Source organism: Myotis davidii, unplaced genomic scaffold, assembly GCF_000327345.1.
Source record: "Myotis davidii unplaced genomic scaffold, ASM32734v1 scaffold290, whole genome shotgun sequence".
Classification (NCBI taxonomy): Eukaryota; Metazoa; Chordata; class Mammalia; order Chiroptera; family Vespertilionidae; genus Myotis; species Myotis davidii.
In genome coordinates this window covers 1,025,697-1,035,403 of record NW_006285049.1, presented here as the reverse complement: position 1 = coordinate 1,035,403, position 9,707 = coordinate 1,025,697, and positions in this window count along the sequence as shown.

Genomic DNA, 9,707 nt, shown 5'->3' with positions numbered 1-9,707 from the left:
GAGAGAAAAATCGATCAGCCGCCCCGTGCACATCTCCCATCGGGGATGTGCCCGCAACCCAGGTACATGCCCCTGACCGGAATCGAACCTGGGACCCTTCAGTCCGCAGGCCGAAGCTCTATCCACTGAGCCAAACCGGTTTCGGCTATTATATATTTTTAAAGCACTTTTCCTTATGAAATATATCAACTTTTCCTCGTATGCTCTTTGCACCAACGTTATCATTTTACTGGTTCCTTAGTTAGTTAATAAAACTCAGACACATGCTTATTCTATATTTATATGAGTCTTGATTTTAACTTTTTTGAAAATTGTATTTTGTCAAGGAAGGTATAGTAGTGGGGGCTTGTAGACAGTCTCTTCTGGTTACTTCTGTTTTCTTAGCAAATAAGGATACAAAGGTATGAACTGAGAGTGAGAATGAGGAGGAAATTTGGGGGGGGAGGTTTGAGAGTGATGAAGAAGATATAAAGAGACTTTTAGGAGAGGGGGAAAGTGAGGGGGAATACAGTATGACTGCTGAGCAATGTAAGGCCACTGGAGGTTAGTCGTCATGGGTTTTAATTGCTCTGTCAGCCTGCCACAGCCATACCTGTAGGCATGGGATAGGCAGGTGAGATTTATCAGGTTTGAGGTTATGGTAAGTGAGCACAACAAAGAAAATGGAACAAGGGAGTTGCAGCAAGCAAGAGCATAATTATGGTATGGAGTAGGGAAAGGGAGACTGAGGACATGAGGTGGTGAGGACAGTCCACGGTGGTAGGCTCAATAGCTTGTCAGTCCCATTAAGTAGAGAGGTTGTTAGGATTGCTTTTCTCTTGCTGGAAAGGTGGAGGTGGTGGTTGGATGGTGGGATGCTTACAATTGTAATCACGACGGGGGCAGTGGGATGCAATATTTATTAGAGCCAAAAGGTGAATGAGAGCCCTAGCTGGTGTGCTCAGTGGTTAGAGTGTTGGCCAATGCACCAAGGAGTCTCAGGTTCGATTCCTAGTCAAGAACACATACCTAGATTGCAGGCTCGATTCCTGACCCTGGTTGGGGTGAGTCTGGAAGGCAACCAATTGATGTGTCTGTCTTATATTTTTTTTCTTTGTCTCTCTCATATTGATGTTTCTCTCTCTCCCTCTTCCTCCCCCTCTATCCCTCCCTTCCACTCTCTCTAAAAATCAGTGGAAATAATATCCTCTGGTGAGGATTTAAAAATAATAGAAAAAAGAAAAAAAAGTGAATGGAAGGATGAAAAGAAAAGCCACAGATATGGCAGAAAGGGAAGAGATATTGGAAGTAACTCAAACAGGAAATGACATGATGGTGGTTTAGTCCTAATTTGTGTAGACAAAGGGAGTGAAAGGTTAAGAAAAGAGGTTCATTTGCAAGTCAAGATTCCAGAGACTGTGAGCAGGAATAAAAACTAGAGCACATGCCTGGCTAGTGTGGCTCAGTGGTTGAGCTGTGACCTATGAATCAGGTCACAGTTCAATTCCAGCCAGGACACATGCCTGGGTTGCAGGCTCAATCCCCAGTAGGGGTCATGCAGGAGGCAGCTGATCAATGATTCTCTTTCATCTTTAATGTTTCTATCTCTCTCCCTCTCCCTTCCTCTCTGAAAAAAAAAAGAAAAATCCTATATAATAAAAGCCTAATATGCAAATTGTCCCCTCACCCGGGAGTTTGACCGCTCACTATGATGTGTGCTGACCACCAGGAGGCAGCAGGGAACATGGCAGGCGTTGGTGGCGCGGCTCTGGCAGCAGGTGGTAGTGGAGGCACTGCTGGCCCCAATGGGCCCTGAGGAGAGCGGTACTGCAGCCAGTGGTAGCGCCGGGGACAGGCTGCTGTCCGGTTCCCAGGCACTGAGGGAGCCGGGTGGGGACCCAGTGACTCAGGAAGGAGGCAAGTGGTGGCCTGGGGACCTGGGTGCTGTCCAGGACCTAGAGGTCAGCTGGGACTTGCCTGTCCATGCCAGACACTTGCACTTTGATTGCTGGCCAGGCCTAGGGACTGCACCCATGCATGAATTTCATGCACTGGGCCTCTAGTATATATATATTTTAAAAACTAGGGCACAAGTGTATTAATCACATTGGAGGGGACCCTAATGAGACAAAAGGGAGGATAATATCAGGAACAAGAAAGAGGAGGAGGCATTTTGTTGGAAGCTGTTTAGAGCCCAGGTTAGATCCCGTAAGCCTATCACTAAGTATGGAATCTAGGTTACCTTCTCGGAGTGAACAGGTACGGGTAGGATAGGATCTTGAAGGATATGGAAGAGATTGGGAGTGGCTGTTATGAGGAGTGAAGGGGATAGGCTAAGGAATCAGCGGCAGAGTGGGTGGAGGGGATGTGAGCCATTGAAGTATTTAAGGGAGGTGAGAGATTATCCCAGTTTCCTGTCTCTGTAAATGTGGAAGACACAATAAGCTATTTATATGGGTTCATTTTTATCATTCACATAGGTTACAGGATCGATCACAGACATTTTACTAGTGTTTGCCATGCTAAGCCCCACAACAGTGGTGCCTTCAAGTTCCTCTGAGCTCCACGTCCAGGTCCCCATAGTCACTAGATCTCGCTACTGTGTGTTCTGAGGGAATCCAAAACTCTTTAACTAACGGACGGCCAAAAGCAATCTCACTTCAGCCTCACTTCAAAAAAATTTAACAGAAGTAACTCCACACCCCTCCCCCACCGCACACGCCTGCTCTGGTGTTTCCTATCTTGATTACCATCTCAGGCTCCAAGATAGAAAATTCAGAGCCTTTTCATGTCCCTCATTTTCCAATCCAATTAGACCCCAATTTCCACACTGCAAACAGCTCTCAAAGCTTGTCCTTCCTCCTATTAGGATGACTCACAAACTGTCCAAAAGCTTGGAAGGTTTACACATTCCACATCGGGGCAGGGGGAGTGAGGCAGAGGGAACTAGCTCTCCCAGGCCAAATTTGCACATGCACTTGCATGGCGAGGCTCCACAGGGCTTCCAGCCTCTGGTTCTCTTTGTGCGGGAGCTCCCACATCAGCACCTGGGGTCTTGTCTTGAACTGCATCCCTAGCCTGGACCCCCACTTCCCTCAGGGTGGTCTCAGTGTCCTTTTCTGCCACTGGGCTATGGTCAGGCACTCCTAGTCTACCCCGACTGGCCCCTGCCCACCCTGGGATCCATACGCGTATCGATTCACTTTCTACTTCAGTTCTCTACTTGGATGCCTAATAGGCATCTCAGACTTTTTTTAATATATTTTTTTTATTGATTTCAGAAAGGAAGGGAGAGGGAGAGAGGGATAGAAACATCAGTGATAAGAGAGAATCATTGATCTGCTGCCTCCTGCACGCCCCACACTAGGAATCGAGCCTGCAACCCGGCATGTGCCCTCACCAGGAGTCAAACCTTGGCCTCCTGGTTCATAGGTCGATGCTCAACCACTGAGCTACGCTGGCGGAGCTTGAAGTCGATATATATATATATATATATATATTTCATTTTTTTACAGAGAGGAAGGGAGAGGGATAGAGAGTTAGAAACATCGATGAGAGAGAAACATCGATCAGCTGCCTCCTGCACACTCCCCACTGGGTATGTGCCCACAACCAAGGTACATGCCCTTGACTGGAAAGGAACCTGGGACCCTTGAGTCTGCAGGCCAATGCTCTATCCACCGAGCCAAACCAGTGAGGGCTTGAAGTCGTTCTTGATTCTTCTTTTTCTCACAACTCACATCCAATCCACCAGAAACTCCTATTCAGAATCTAGCCACTTGTCACTATCTCTTTGTTGTGGACCAACATTCGGGAGAATAAGACCACCAACTCTAATTAGGTATTAAACAGCAAGCGAGGATTTATTGAGCTGGCCAGTGACTACAGTTACAGCACCTTGCCGAAGCAGCGGCTGAACTGCAGTGCCTACTACAGGAGTTACATTTTATTATTAAATTCTGTGGAGGCCCAGAGAAAAATGTGTCTTTCAAATTCTGGGCCCCCAGTATGGAGGACACTCTCTTTATTTATACTTTTTCCAGTCCTTTGTCTCCCAAATTTGGAATGAGACCTGGCTCTTTATTTATACTTTTTCCAGTCCTTTGTCTCCCAAATTTGGAATGAGACTTCTGGGCCTTCTGAGAAAGAAGGCCTGTGTGCTGCGAAGGGGCCATGAGACCATATCTCAAGGTCTGGCCTGATGTCAGTACCTTCCTATCTATGTGTTTTAGGAACAGACAGCACAGCATGACCCGTCTGGCCGAAGCGCCAGATATGCAGCCCAGTATATCTTCTCAGAGGAGAAGTGGCTCCTGCCCAGTTATTACAGTAGCCACTTAACTGGGTTGTCTACTTCCATTCTTGCCTCCCTCCCTACGTTCTATCCGAAGCATAGAGGCCACGGTGACCCTGTTAAACAAAAGTCTAATCTTGTCATTAGTTTGCTTACAACCCTCCCATGATTTCAATCTCATGCCTCTGAGGGCTACACAGTCTGGGTCCCTCTCTCTCATCTCCTGTTGCTTTTCCCTCACTCACCCTGCTCCAGCCATTCTGAGTGCTCGTCCCCCAGAAATCCACATGGCTCAGTTCTTCCTTCAAACCAGACAGGCCTTCTCTGCCATGTTAGGGAAAGTAGTGCTCCTCATTACCCTCTTGTATCTCTTTCCCAAAGGCAACATAAACTCCTTGAGGGGCTTTGTCTTGTCTTCAGTTCCTAGTACAGTGCCTGGTACACACTAGGAGCCAGTAAATGAATATGTATTGAAGGAAAGAAAGAATAATGTGATTTTGCATTTCTAGAATAAGGTAACTTACATTTCAGGGAACGATACAAAATGACCAAATGATATAAGGAAGCTTAGAAGCTGTATTTTATTTTACAAATGACCAGACTAAGACCTGCTCAGTCAGTGGTACTATAATGAGACTCCAATCTCCTAAATCCCAGTGCAGTGATCTACTTACCAGGCTGTTTCAGAGCAGGTCTTAGCCTCACGCAGCAGGTGGGAAACCCGGGCACAGTGCAGCCAGGGACCTGGCCAAAGGCTGTGCTCTTTCATCACACCAGAACCAGGGTTCCCAGTGCCGAATAGTTATAATGGCTCTGAGAGTTTACACTCTCATCACTGAGGAGTGGAGAGAATCCTTACTTCAATATTTTGTTATCAGTAATCTTTGCTTTCCCCCGCCCCAGGGTCTTTCCCTGTGAGTTTTATTCTGTCCTTTCTCTCGAGGTCAGCATGATCCCTTCTCCACACCTGGACTTCTTCCTCTGCTTCCATAACAATGTGCTGGAGACTCGGCTGTCTTTGCTTAAACTGCTTAACAAAATACCATAAACTGGGTGGCGTGTATACAACAGAAACTTATTTTTTTTTTAATATATTTTCGCTGATTTCAGAAAGGAAGGGAGAGGGAGAGAGAGATGGAAACATCAATGATGAGAGAGAACCATTGACTGGCTGCCTCCTGCATGCTCCCTACTGGGGATCGAGCCCACAACCCAGGCATGTGCCCTTGGCCGGAATCGAACCTGGGACCCTTCAGTCCGCAGGCCAATGCTCTATCCACTGAGCCAAACCGGCTAGGGCCAACAGAAACTTATTCCTCACAGTTCTGGAGGCTGGAAGTTCGAGTTCAGGGTGCCAGCATGGCTGAGCACTGGTGAGAACCCTCTTCCAGATTGCAGACTGCCATTTAAAAGAAAATTTTTTGTTAATCCTCACTCAAGGATATTTTTTTCATTGATTTGTAGAGAGAATGGAAGGGAGGAAGGAGAGAGGGGAGAAGGAGAGAGAGAGAGAGAAAGAGAGAAACATTGATGTGAGAGACACACATCGATTGGTTGCCTCCAGCACATGCCCTGACCGGGGACCAGGGAGGGGATTGAACCTGCAACCTGGGTTGGTGCCTTTGACTGGGAATCGAATCCCCAACCCCTCAGTGCCAGGTGGCAGACTGACATTTTATCGTTGTATTTCATATGGCAAGAGAGCTCCCTAGAGTCCCTTTTATAAGGGCACTAATCCCATTCATGGGCTCCACGTCCGAAAAGCCTCACCTCCTACTGACATCACAGTGGAGGTAGGATTTCAATATGTGCATTTGGGGGTGACACACTCACTCAGTCTACTACAGGCTGTCTTGGCCTTGACCAGAGGCCATTAACCCCCCATGCAACCAAGCAAAGGAGTGTCAAGGAAACAGGTTTCGTAGCTCGCTAGGTGACCTACATTCCTGGTTAATTTTTCTTTCCTCTGAAACAACCTGGGTTTACTGCCGGTCGTTTCAGGCAGAGTAAAGGAGGATAGCAGCTCGAATGTAAAATTTGTTTCTTTGTTTTGAACACAAAGAACTCTTTCCTTCTCTCTCTCTTTTCCCCATAGTACGTGAACCAAGCTCTGTCCCTTGGGTTCTGTACAAACAAACGGAACAGGGTAAGCAAATTGATTTTGTAGTTACAGGCTGTTCCACGTAACTCATTTACAAGGTCAGTGGGGACCACAAGTTACCAAAACAAAGAAGTATGTGATTTAAAATGAGAATCTCTTGATTCATCAGAAACAAGCAAAGACCTTTCGGGGTTTCTAAGAGGCTTATATTCCTGACTCTGTCAGGAACACAAAAGCTGGAGGGTAAGAGGGGGAAAGTACAGGGACTAGAGGATCAAAATAGCAAGTGCTATAAAAAGAGGCCCTGTGGTCCACATCTGCTAGAACTCTGTACCAGCCTCCTCCCTTCACGGCGTCATCACGGACGGGTTTGGGGATCATTCCAGGTTTGGAGGACTTGGAGAAATAAACATGCAATTACAGATGTGGATATAAAAGTGGTTTCATAGGAATGTTTTTGGAGAGAAGACTGTGGTTTGAAACTGAGAGCATTAACGAGACCTCTCAAGGAAGGGGTGGGGATCCCGGAGAAGAAGGCGGGGCCTAACACAGCCTGGGCCAGCGTGTCTTGATACAGTTACTTACCCCCATGAGCCTCGATTTCCTCTTCTATAAAATGGGGGTAACAAAAGTTTCTACCTCACAGGGTTAATTGAGGAGAATAAATAACTTAAAGCTTGTAAACTTGTCAGTCTGGGTGGGGATGGAAGCCAAGGGTCCTGACAGGAGAGGGGAGGGGGTGGAAGAGGAGTCTGGGGGCTTATAGGACCCAGGAGATAAAAGGGCTGGGAAAGAACCATGCGGATTGGATTGGGGTTCGAGAGGCTAGGAGGTAACTGGTTCTTAACCCTGAAAGCCCAAATTGGGAGAAGCCAGGCTGGGCTTTGGGGCTTTGGCTGGCTGTGAGGAGAGGCTAAAAGAACCAGGAGAAATGGCCTGACTTGGTTAGTGTGGAAGGAGGGGCAGTGGTGTGCAGGGAGTGGAGGTGAGAGCCGAATGAGTAGTATTCACCAATTTCCATGGTGTAAATACATCTCCCACTGCTGATTTCAAACCACCAACATGATGTCATGTCCCACTGGCTCAGAGAATTCCTGAAAATCTAACCATTGGCTCTCGTAGGCCCGCAGGGAGCAGGGGAATCAGCACAAGAGTCCCACGGGGTTCAGTGAGGGGGACGCCCAGTGACCCGAAGGGGGAGAGACAGGACTGGAGGAGGCGCAGTGCTTTCAGCCAAATTGAACAAATTACTTGAATAGCAGGAGACTGTTTCACTCCTAAGTTGCCTAACTGTGTAGAATTTATGCACTGACACTCCCTTGCATTGAGGTGCTATTGTACTAATTAGGTAGGAAAAAACAGTTCTTGGTGTACTTGAGAATGGCTGGTTCTGTGTCCTGGGAGGAGGTGGGGGGAGAGGTGACAGGTGGAGAGGTACCTGGAAAGGGGGAAGGGGGAAGAGTTTCCTGATAGTCAAGGCTTCAAGTACATCCCCCCGCTGTGTTCCCTGCTCCCAGAAGTTACAGTCCCAGGAAAGAAGACCCACAGGCCTTCTCCTGGGGGTGCTTTTTAGGTAGACTGTATATGAAAAAGTGAAGTGATGAAATTAGCATCACCATAAATAGGAAAGATTCCCAGATTCCAGGACATGCAAGGTCCACTTACTGGATAAATAATGTAGGTAAGTGAAGAATGTGAGTAGTTCCTTTTAATTTTCTGCAAGAGAATTGTACCTGTTTCTCCTAAAGCAGTGGTTCTCAACCTTGGCTGCACATTAGAATCACCTGGGAATCTTTTTAAAATCCTGATTTCTGGCCCTCATCCTCCGGAAATTCTGTTTCTTAGTTATGGGGTGGGGCCACAACATTAGTAACAAAGAAACAGAATTTCAGGAGGATGGGGCCCAGAAATTAGGATTTTAAAAAGATTCCCAGGTGATTCTAATGTGCAGCCAAGGTTGAGAACCACTGTCCTAAAGGGATCAGGGAAGGGGATTAATTACAGAAGAGATTGGAAAGAGCGTGGGTAAGAAGGCCTGGCTGTAGTATATAGAGCAGAAATATAAGGGAAACACAACCTTTTTTCAGTCAGTCACTGTGAGGAAACAACTCAAAGTATTACATTTTTAGGGATTATAAAGCAGATTAGGGAAATCAATGATGTCTCAGTGGAAGTAAAACGTGAAATTTCGGAGCTGAAAGCCAGTCTTCTCTGGTAATCTCCCAGAATGGAGCTAGCATCTCTCATGCAGAGTCCTGCGGAAAGGGAAGAAGTCCAAAACACCCCCGTCACGGGGAGGAGAGCTTTGAAAGAATGTGCAAAAAAGTTGTAAAGGCTATAAATATTTGCAGCATAAAAAGAGCAGTGAGTGAAAGTTAAAGAATTAAGGATTATTTTTCTCCAACAATAAAATAACATATTACCTAGGAGATCATGTCCTGCTCTTCTGTATTTACAAGGATAACAGGAAAAAACAAACTGCCTGAACATACTTATGTTTTTTAAAAAGTTATCGTAAAAAAGGCAGTTGAACTTAATTGCAAGGAGTTCTAGCTGTCCTTTGGAGGTCTTGAAAGTTGAACAAATCCTCTTTTTTCTTGTTTTTATTTGCTTAGTTTGTTGTTGTTGTTAATCCTTGCAGGGCGGGGGGACTCGGAGAAAAAGAAACAGTGATCAACTGGTTCTCCCCACACCTTCCCGCATGCTGAACCTAGGTACCTGCCCTTCACTGGGAATCGAACCCAAGACCCTTTGGTGCCCCGGCCAACACTCTAATCACTGAGTAACACCGGCCAGGGCTCTCTTTGCTGTTAAATTAGTAGTAGCTTTGCCTTAAGACAATAAATTCAGTTAAGGACTTTTCTGGGACTTCCTCTCCCTGTGAACTAGAGCCACTTCTAGGGAAGGGCCCAGAAGTAAAAGAGGCAGGCAACTGTCATTTTAGGCATTTGTTCTGGTTCTACCTCTTGTGGTGTAGGGTAATCATTTCAAGTCTTAGGACCTTATTTCCCATAGTTCCATAATACATTCCTTTGTTAAAATATTTTTGAAAACTTTTCCAGGCACTACTGGAGTAGAAAACGTTTTGTTATAAATTGCTATGTAAGCACAAAATATCCTCGTACCGTTATTATTTGTAACATGTAGTTTTAACTGAATACAAATAAATTTCTCAGTATTACTGGTATCCTCACATAGCAAACAGGAGTTAGACGGAAAAAACAGGAGGTTCAGTTTTATCTGAATTATTTTCTCTTTACTAATGTTTTGTGGACGTGCTATATTTATCAGCAATTTGAAGTGTAAGCTCCCTCGAGCCTGAGGCTATGCAAC